The sequence below is a fragment of the Mustela nivalis genome (assembly GCF_964662115.1).
Source record: "Mustela nivalis genome assembly, chromosome: 9".
NCBI classification, from domain to species: domain Eukaryota; kingdom Metazoa; phylum Chordata; class Mammalia; order Carnivora; family Mustelidae; genus Mustela; species Mustela nivalis.
In genome coordinates, this window is record NC_139028.1 from 110,104,067 (window position 1) to 110,114,932 (window position 10,866).

The 10,866-nt window shown below is 49.7% G+C and overlaps 1 long non-coding RNA gene across 1 annotated transcript; it reads right to left on the minus strand.

Annotated features, from left to right (window-relative positions):
• Positions 1-5,230: 5,230 nt before the first annotated feature.
• LOC309873063 lies at positions 5,231-7,416 on the minus strand. The gene is made up of 2 exons (XR_014316178.1): positions 7,213-7,416; positions 5,231-5,369 (listed from the first exon to the last, which is right to left on the minus strand). It is a non-coding gene; the product is annotated as an uncharacterized lncRNA (long non-coding RNA).
• Between the last annotated feature and the right edge of the window lie 3,450 nt (positions 7,417-10,866).

Consider the following 10,866-nt stretch of genomic DNA (forward strand, 5'->3'; position numbering starts at 1 on the left):
GAAGGGCCTGATGCCGGTCAGCGCTCTCCTCCCTGGGCAGCCTGTACTGAACAGCCAGGGGAATCCCCGCCCCTGGCTCAGGAGGGTCCACGACAGCAGTGTTGTAGAAGTGGGATCCCAAGAGGAGAGCCTTAGACCAAGGAAATCGCAGCACCCAAAACTCGCAATCTTGTTAGGTACTGAATTAAGACCAACATTGCTAGTGAAGGAAAGCCAACTCAAACCAGTTTCTGCAGACTGGGAATGATTGGGTCACATAACCACAAAGTCCAGGGGGATTGGTAGCACCGGGCACAGCAGGATTCAAGGCTTCATCCTCCTCATTTGACTCTGCTCTTTGTGTGTGTGTGACATCAAAACTCCTTTCAGCAGGTAGTTTCAAAATTTCTCTTTCTAATTCTAGAGAGAATGGATCTGATTGGCTCTGGTGATCAAGACCAGGCCTGTTGGGCAGAGCTTCCTCTTTCTTGCCTCTCCTGGCGGCCAGGTAGCCTATGAATTAATGACCACGTGATCACACTTTGCTCAGAGATCACCCCTAGAGAGCAGAAGGGATCATGAGGAAGGCAGTCTCAGCTACTGGTTTATTTGAGGGATATCCTGGTTGGGTTTTGCAAACATCTCGCTTTGAACATGTCAGAGCAGCTCCTCTTGACAGCAGCTGTCAGAAAGTGGGTTGAAACTGTTTTTGATTGGTTGGGCAGGGGGACCAGGGCAGATGACCTTCACTTTGTATCATAAACCTTTTGGGCTATATAATAGTTAATCTTTTGCATATGTTACTTTGGTGGTAAAAAAGTAGAAAACAGGAACACCTGGGTGGCTCAGTTGGTTGGGCATCTGCCTTCAGCTCAGATCATGATCCCAGGGTCCTACTCTGCCTGCTGCTCCCCCTGCTTGTGCTCTCTCTTTAAAAAAAAAAAAAAAAAATAGAAAACACAGGGTGCCTGGGTGGCTCCGACGACTGAACATCCAGCTCTTGATTTCAGCTCAGTTGGTGATCTCCGGGTTGTGAGATCTAGCCCTGCATCCTGCCTCAAGCTGAGCAAGGAGCCTGCTTGGGATTCTCTCCCTTCTCCTTGTGCCTCTCCCCCCCGCCCCGCTCACATGCACGTGCATGTACACTCTCTCTCTCTTAAAAAAAAAATTAGAAAATACTACTGATGGAGTAACTTGAGTTTATATTCATAAACTTGAGTTTATATTCAACAATCCTTTTGCTCATGGCACTGTGTTAGCAGGTGAAATAAGGGAAAGTCCTGAGCCCTGACACCATGGAGCATCGTGACCCCACTGGGTGCTCGCCTCCGGACTCTCACAGGAGAGGGAAGTAAACCACCTTGCGTAAGCCACACTTATTTGGGAATTCCTGTCATTCCTGCCCTTTGGGTGTTAGACCCATTTCTGGAAAGCCCCCAAGGATGGATAAGTGTCCTCTTGTCTGTTCTTCAGATACCCCACACTTTTTCATTTCTTAGCATTTACTACATTTTTGTGTAACTGACCGTTCATTCCCCCTAGACAGTGACTTCCAGAAGGACAGGCAGAAACTATTTTATACACCATTTTCTGCAAATGCTAGAAATTCCTAAAACAATGACACTAACCACTTGTGAAGGGGACAGACACAATGATTCCACCCAGAGTGTCGAGGGGAAATGACACACAGCTGGCTGCATACTTTCCGCATCAAATGGGACTTTGCCAAGTCATCTGGGTTTGCGGTGTGGGCCTTTCTGAATAACCAAAGATGGAAAATTAGGGCAAAGGAGGGAGGGAGGGAGGAAAAGGTGGCAGGAAATTCAAGTCATCCGAGGCAGGTGGCACCAGAAAAGGGTGCTCTTCCTACTGTGTTTCCCCCATTTTTCCACTCCTGGCTCTTTTCAGCTGCCCGTGGCTCTAGCCTTTGGTCCTGGTGTCCTATCACTGGCACTTCTGTCCCCTATATTGTGCCTCAGTTATCCCCCACTTCATTCATATTTCAGAATCAGCCTGACAGATGCAAAAGACACACACACATACACAGAGCGAGAGAGAGAGAGCAAAGAAGACAGCTCCTTCTTCTTCTCTCATTTTTTCACCCCCATACATTCACTGCTAAGAACTGTAGACAGAAAGGTGCACAGACACCATCTCCAGCCTCAGGGAAGTCACCTTCTTGGCTGGAATTTGAGAGGACACAGGAGCTCTCTGTTCCCCCAAATATCTCAGCAAAGTTGAAATAGTCATTGTTTCCTCTCTAACCTCTTCTACAAAGTGATTGTTTGTTTGTTTGTTTGGTTGGTTGGTTGGTTGGTTGGTTGGTTAGCTCCTCAGCACTGGATCTTGTTATGCCCATTTATTGGTTGGAGAAGTCATGTCAGAGGAAGTGAGGAGAGCTGGACAGGTCAGAGTCCAGGTGTAACAAAGAAGATATTTGAGAAGCTGAGGTATTGGGGAGTGAGGGATTGGGAACTGGATGGAAAAGCAGTTTTTAAAAGAAGTTTCACCGTGTGGTACACATAACCCCCACTTCGGTCTTCAAGAGATCTTCAGTGAAGACTGCATGTTATTTTTTTTCTGGACTTGCATGTCAGGTTGGTCTGGCTGGTTTCCCACTGGGTGCCCACCCGCCACGCCACCTCTGCACTCAGCACTTCTGCCTGCACGAGCCAGAAGGTAATTGTGCCACTGAGGCAGGGGCTGGTAGCTGCCAACAAAGTTATCCACTCTCTGGCTTTCCTTTAAAATTAGAGTATATTTAATTTCATAGCAATGTGTCCAGTAGCTAAAAAAACAAAAACAAAACCAAAAACAAAACAAAACACCTGCGTTTCCCAAACTCCTTCGTTGTTGATTATGACTGGGTAACTAGGGGCGCCTGGATGCCTCAGCTGATTAAGCATCTGACTCTTGATCTCAGCTCAGGTCTTGATCGCAGGATCGAGAGTTCAAGCACTGTGTTGGGATCCCACTGGGCGTGGAAACTGCTAAAATAAATAAATAGATAGATAGATAGATAGATAAGTGACTTTGTGATATAAGCAGAAGGATTGAGAAGAGTTACTTGGAAGTCTGCTTTAAAGGAGCTGAGTCAGCTGAGAGGTGACTCCTCTTGCCTTCCCCACCTTCTCAACTGTTGCTTCAATTTCAGATGTGATGCCTGGAACTCCTGCAGCTATATTGGACCATGAGGTGACATAGTGGAAACCGTTCAGGCTCTGGATGGCCTACCCCCAGACTGGTTTAGGAGGGAGAGGGAAAAAAATCCAGTTTTATCTTGACATGGTCACTTTAAATCTTTTGTAATGAGTGCCCAAACTGAAACCTGATATGGGTATGGTTAATATGGCACTGCTTTATCATTATTTGGTTGGGTTTGATAAACGAATATATATTTTACGGATTTATTTCCTTTATTATTTTATTAAATTTGCACAGAAACTACACACACACATACACACACAGAGACACACATACTCTCTTCTGTCAATGCAAAATTGCAATTATGCATGCTTTTTTAAACTATGGTTTGGGATTCTTTTTTTCTTTTCATTTTTTGCCCTTGGTTTCCCTACTTATTAACAGCCCAGTATATGTCCTCTCATATAATCTCATCCAAATCTGAATCTGCTGGCAGAAGGAGGCTGAGGGGCAGGGTGGGGAGAAGCCAAGAAAAGTGTAGGCACGTGAATGAAGGTGGAGACCATAATGGCTTGTCATAAATATTCCAGATGGATCGCACTTCCCCACCCTCCTCCAGCCCCCGCCCCAGGTTTGCAAGACTGGTGGAATCTGCTTTGGCCACTGCAATGTGCACTGAGGTTACTGTAGGTCACTTCCAGGTAGACACCTTCACAAACCAGAGTCCAGTTTGGCGCCCATCCCCTTCCCTTGCACCAAGAGGGCACATCCATCAGCTTTTCTCCCTGAGTGACTGTGATGAGCAAGGCCCCCTGCTAACCTATGTCAGATGTGAGGGAGCAATAAATCTTAGTTGTGTTGACCCATTGAGATCTGGGGGTTGTACGTCCTCACAGTGTAACAGCTTATCTGCATTGAACTAGGAGAGCATAGCGGGGGATGTTAATTGTCTCCTTCTTTCTTCAGTAATCAAACCCCTAGTCTAGGGCCACCCAGCTAAAGAGTACATTTCCTAGCCTCTCTTTCACCTCAAAGTACTCCTGTGATTTCATTAGAGCCAATGAGATATGAGTGGAAATCATATTTACAACTTCTGGCTATGTCTGTTAGGAAACGGGGTACATCCTGCTTCCCCTTCTCTACTTCCAGCTGGCTGGAATGCAGATGCAATGACAAGAGCTCAAGCAGCCACACGAGACCAAGAGACAAATATCCCGCATTGAAGATATCAAAGCACCAAGAAAGAATTTGGGTCCCCATCACAAGGGAGCCACTGGAGTATTACATGAGAGAGAAGTGAAATTGTATTTTATTTAAGCCTTGGTTATTTAGGCCTTGCTTACAGAAGGTGAGCCTGTAACCTACTACCCAACCCATGTGCTCGCCTGTTTTGACAATTAGACTATGGAGAATAAAAATCATATCTCGTGGGGCAGCTGGGTGGCTCAGTTTGTTAAGTCTCTGACTTTTGGTTTTGGCCCAGATCATGATCTTGTGAACATGAGATCAAGTCCTGCAGCAGGCTCCACGCTGAGCATGGAGTCTGCTTCAGAATCTCTGGTCTTCCCCCTCCCTCTCTGTTCCACCCCCCACTAGCTCGCACTCTCTTTCTCTCCCTTTCAAATGAATAAATAAAATCTTTTAACAACCAAATGTCTTTCCATGGACTTAGGAATGAGTCAAATGAGATTCCTGCCCTCCGGAGCATGTGGTCTAACAGAGGTTTCAGAAAATCAAGCACGGGCAAAGCTATATGGCAGAGAACACTTCAGGGTGTTCTAGGAAGATATAGGAGGGAAACCTTCTTTTTTTTAAAGATTTTATATATTTATTTGATAGAGATTACAAGTAGTCAGAGAGGCAGGCAGGGAGAGAGGAGGAAGCAGGATCCCTGCTGAGCAGACAGCCTGATGTGGGGCTCAACCCCAAAACCCTGAGACATGACCTGAGCCAAAGGCAGAGGCTTTAACCCACTGAACCACCCAGGTGCACCTAGGAGGAAAACCTAAATGGGCCGAGGTCTCGGTCCATCAGCTGCCTGAACAAGAAGACGACCATCTTGGGTCTTTTCAGGTCAGTCTCCCCAGAAATAGCCCAAAAGATGAGGTTTCATGTCGAAGAAATTTATTTCAAAGTTGCTCTTGGAGAAACCATGGAGGGGCAGGGGAAACAGGACGGGGAAGGGACCAAGCACAGTCTGGCCGTGACTCTGCACAAATCCTACGGATGGAAGCTCCCAGCTGCTCCTGTAGGGAACGAGGGAAGTCTGGCCTCGAAAAGGCCCAGCCCCAGGCAGGGGAGCTGGGCTCTCTCCTCTGAGAGCTGCGCCTCGGGCCATTATAATCCCTCTTCCCAAGGCAGGTCACAGGCCCTACTAGAAACAAAAGCAGCACCAAAGCCAGGAGAAATGCCTCCTCGGATAACCTGGGTGTGTCCTGCACCCCCGCCGCTCTCGCCAGCATTGGCTCGAGAATCCCACCAAGGCTAAGAGCCTCTTCTAGTTTTGAGAGTGAGCCCTTCTGCTGAACTAGGTGGGAGCCCTCAGCTGGACCAGGAGCACCTAGCACTCCGGCATTAAATGCCCCCACACGCCCCCACAGTCACACACACACAAACACAGGCGTGTGCGCACATTCAGACGCACCCATTTACACACTTTCACACGCATGCATGCACACACACGCCAGTTTTTTTTTAAAGCAAGAAGGAGGGTGTGATGTGATTGCCGGTGATGTGGTCCGCAAGACAGGCCAGGCTCGGTCTCCAGCTTGGGCCCCCAACCTTTAAGCCTTGGTGTCCCACCGCAGCTCCCCACACTTTTATCCTCACCGGCCTTGGGATGGGCCATGATAAGTGCCCGGGCAAACACAGCTCCCCAGGCCCAAGGGCCAGCTGGCGTCAGAATGAAAGGACAACCTCTCCTGCAGGCAGCCGACCCTAGGCAGACCCCACCAAAGTAGCGTGAGACAGCTTCCGGCCCGAGACCCACAAGGCAACCCATTCATCCCAGGCTGGACACACCCCCAGAACCAACATCACACAGCTAGGGAGAAGCCCACTCCGGCCTCGGACATGGGCCTCACCATGCCTTGGAGCTCCAGTAAGTTTTGCCATTCAGTGGTCTCAGTCTGGGGTGACCTTGGCTGAGTCCTTGCTGTTCTCTGGGTCCTGATTTCTCATCTATAAAGCCAGAGATAAAACCAGATGACCCCTCAATCATAACATTGCACTAAGTGACAGCTCCCTCTTAACCCCTGAATCCCGAACAGGCTTCCCACCCAGAGCTGTCTAACATGTATGAATTAAGGTCCAAAATACTTTATGCGAGAGTCACAGAGCACCTACCAAGGGGGGTAAGCATCCTACACATATTAACGCATGAGGTTCTGTTAGTATTCCCTATTTAAAGACAGTGACAGGCACCTGACTCGGTAGAGCAAGGGACTCTTGATCTCAGGGTCCTGAGTTTGAGCCCCACGGTGGGCCTAGAGCCTACTTAAATAAATAAATAATAACAAAGTAAAGATGGTGAACGGGAGGCAGAGAGAGAAAGGAAGTAACTTGTCCAAGTTTGCACGAGTCAAGGCCAAGCTAGGATGCAGACGCAGTCCCTCTGGCTCCCCGCACTGGGTTCTTAAGTGTTCCACGCTGCTCCCTCTCCTTTTGTAAGCAATGTCACATACTTTCATTTCCTTAACTCAAGCTCAATCTTTCCTCCCTTCCTGGCCACAGAATCCAGTGACATTTGCAGACTATGGTGGGCTCAGGAACAAACGGAGGTGAGGTCCAGACAACATGGGGGTTACCCGAATAGCCAGAGCTCCCCCAGCTACGGAGGGTGACATGCCCATGCCCTCTGTCTCTGGGCAAGTCACACAGGTGCCCCCCACCACGTCCAGCCCTCGGGGGTCCCACCAGCTTCTCTGAAAGCCACATACTCAGCACCCACCTATGCCAATCACTGCCCCTCCCTGCAGAGCTGAGCGGGAGAAGAAGCAGCCTTGGCTGTGCATGGAAGCCACCAGCCCCCGTGGTCCCCAGAGAGGGTTTCCCCCTTCTCCCCATCCTGGCACCCGCTTCTGTGCCCACCTGCCCGCCGGTGGGTGCTCTCCTGTGACTTCACTTCCCAAGCCCGGGCTGGGGCAGGAGCTTTCTGCAGAGTGGTTCTACACCACGGCAAAGCTGTCATTCCTTCTCTCCCGCTGCTGTGAGAACAGGAAGGAAATTAACATTTCCAAATATTACACACAGGCTCCTTTCTGTGGAAAGTGCTTGGCAAATAGTTTAAGTAAGGAGGAGAAGTTGATAACAGAAGGTGTTACAAAATGCAAGTTAAATCTGTCCTCTCACAGTCTGAACTTGGTCCTTTTCCACTGTGAAAATTCACATAGAGTAGGTCTAGTCCCTTGTTTTGGAAAAAACCTTTTAGATTTGAGGCTGTCCTTCCACTTCACAGAAATCTTGATTTTCCAGGGTCAGCAGCCTCCCGGGACGTCTGTGCCTTCTGCCTCTTCCCCGGCACCCCTCCCTCTCCCCCGTCTCCCACAGCCTGTCCACACCCTCCCCCACCCATTTCCACAGCCGCCAGGCTCTGTCTTGCGCACTCCCTTCCTCCTAAGCTCTTTCTTCTCTTGCAGGCCCGTCCTGGTCCATTCTCCTTCACTCTCCGCGGTCAGGCATCTCACTCGTCTACTCAGCGCTCCCCCACACGGGGGGTAAATCCCACACTCTTGAACATAGCATTCAAGGCCCACCCATGACCTGGTCTTTGTCCTCCTTTCCCGAGTTATCCCTTGTGTCATTAGGGCTGCCCTCCTGGGTTTTTCCTGTCTTCATTCTAAACGCATGCTGGTTCCTTGAAACTCAGTGTCCCTTGAAATTCCATGGTCCCTTGAAATTCAGTGTGGCCATGTGACTTGTTCAGACCAATGAAATTCAAGCAGTAGCCAACACCTATCACTTCTGGCAAGGGCTGTGACGGCAGTGTGCGAGCTGGCACCTGCCCTCTCCCACCCTACCCCCCCCCATGGCAACTGGTGGCACTTGTAGATGGTGAAGTCTCCATCTTTCTGTGTCCCCAAGTGGTAGCACCTCCCATCACAGCCCCCCATGACCTGTAATGGACGCACAGGAAGACCAAGAAAGAAACATTTTTTTAAAGTAGGGGTGTTGGGCGCCTGGGTGGCTCAGTGGGTTAAGCCACTGCCTTCTGCTCAGGTCATGATCTCAGGGTCCTGGAATCGAGGCCCGCATCGGGCTCTCTGCTCAGCAGGGAGCCTGCTTCCTCCTCTCTCTCTGCCTGCCTCTCTGCCTGGTTGTGATCTCTCTATGTCAAATAAATAAATAAAATCTTTAAAAAAAAAAAAAGTAGGGGTGTTGCTAGTTGCTGCTCGTTCTGACTGATCTAATGTGTTCCTTGGGCCTATGACCTTTCCTAATCCCACCTTTCCTGGCTACTGACCATCCCTTGGGTTCCCTGGGATGCCCAGGCTGCCCTCTTTGACTGACATTCTCTGCTCCCCATGCCGACTCAGCAAAATCCTCTCATCCACTGGGACTCACTGCAGTCACCACCTCTGCCAGGAAGGCTTCCTAACTTTCCGCCCAGGGCACCTGAAGGGAAGGAAAAATTCTTCTCTACCCCCGCGGTCTGCCTCGTGGCAGGACTAAGAATTCAATTTACATGAGACAGACTAATAGGAGAAAATAAAAACCAAAAGATTTATTATATGCACACAGAGGCCAAATAATGAAATCGAGATCTAAAGAAATGACCAAGACAGGCAGTTTCTCTACTTTTTAGGGAAAGAGAAAATAAATCTGGGAGGAATTGACGGGACAAAGAAAACTTAACTTTGAGAGCTTTGCTTAGGAATTCTAAACAGGGGGCACCTGGGTGGTTCAGTCCTTAGCGTCTGCCTTTGGCTCAGGTTGTGCATCTCAGGGTCCTGGGATCAAGCCCCACATCGGGCTCTCTGCTCAGCGGGAAGCCTGCTTCCCTCTCTCTCTGCCCCTCCTCGTGTTCCTCTCTTGCTCTATCTCTCTCTGTCAAATAAATAAATAAAATCTTTAGGGGGCAAAAAGGAATTCTAACCAGAATTTGGGCTGGGGTAAATTAGTAAAAAGTAACAAGGGTCACTAATACAGCCTTCTTGGATCTAAATTTCCCACCTCTGGGGACAAGGCTCTCTTTAGCTCCTAGTACAGGGCAGGTACCTTTTACCTTTCACCAGGAAGAGTTATTTTCTGCTTTCACAGGATCAGGGGAGGGTGTGAAAGCCCTTCTTACACAGACTGTCTCTTAAGTAACTTTTATTTAAAATAATATGCTGGGGGGGCATCTGGGTGGCTCAGTGGGTTAAGCCTCTGCCTTCAGCTCAGGTCATGATCTCAGGGTCCTGGGATAGAGCCCCACATTGCATTGGGCTCTCTGCTCAGCGGGGATTCTGTTTCCCCCCTCTCTCTCTACCTGCCTCTCTGCCTACTTCTGATCTCTGTCTGTCAAATAAACAAATAAAACCTTAAAAAAAAAAAAATATTCCGGGGTACCTGGGTGGCTCAGTAGGTTAAGCTTCCAACTCTTGATTTCAGCTCAGGTTGTGATCTCAGGGTAGTGAGATAGAGCCCTTCATCAGGCTCTGTGCTCAACATGGAGTCTCTTTGAGGTTCCCTGCCCCTCCCTGCCTGCTCTCCCATCCATGCTCTCGCCTCTAAAAATGAAGTGAAGGGAACACCTGGGCGGCTCAGTGGGGTAAGCCGCTGCCTTCGGCTCAGGTCATGATCTCAGGGTCCTGGGATCGAGCCCGGCATTGGGCTCTCTGCTCAGCGGGGAGCCTGCTTTCTCCTCTCTCTCTCTGCCTGCCTCTCTGCCTACTTGTGATCTCTGTCAAATAAATAAAATCTTTTTAAAAAAGTAAAAATTTTTAAAAAATGAAGTGAAGAAGAGTCTCTAACATATCTAATAATTATGTCCTCCGTCTCCCATCCCCGCCCCCCGCTGTTGGTCCCCCACATCGTTTTCTGACCGATCCCTCCCCCACACTGGGCCCAGCACTCTTTGGCAGCAGAGCAGTCAAGAGCATGAAACTTGCAGTCAGGCCGACCTGGGTTCAAACCACAACTCTACTACTCGCTGCTTCTTCTCGAGGGAGTACTTGACGCCCCAAGCCTCAGTTTCCCCATTTGTAAATTGGGGACAATCTCGACCTCATAGGGCGTCCGTGGAAAGCACCTGGGAGAACGTATGCAGGATCTCTGGGGCTCGTTGATGGAATCAGGCTCTGGGCCCGGGAGACTGGAGGGGCCTCGGAAGCCCTCGCTGAGGAGGCGGCAGTGGAGATGGCCCCTGAGAGGAGCAGAAGGAGCCAGCCAGGCCAAGGGCTGGGCGAAGAACATTCCAAACAAGGGAAGTGCAATTACGAAACCCCAAACTAACCAAATCCCATAAATGGCCACTTTTCTGCCTCCCGTCTTCCTCCCACACCTGGACAACCCACTGCCCGCCAGGGGACATCTAGGCCACGCGTCACCCAGCATGACCCCGTCATGCACTCCACTTGCAAGTCAGCAGCACTGAGCCATCCCTTTCCTCCCCAGAACCTCGGGGGCTGCTGCAGACCGAGGCGGGAAGATCAGGGCCGTACTGCCAAGTGGGCTCGGGGCCCGGGCTGCGTGGATAAGCTCACTATCGCGTGGGACCCGGGAGACGTCACTGCCACCAGCAAAGACTGAGTCTCTCGGTTT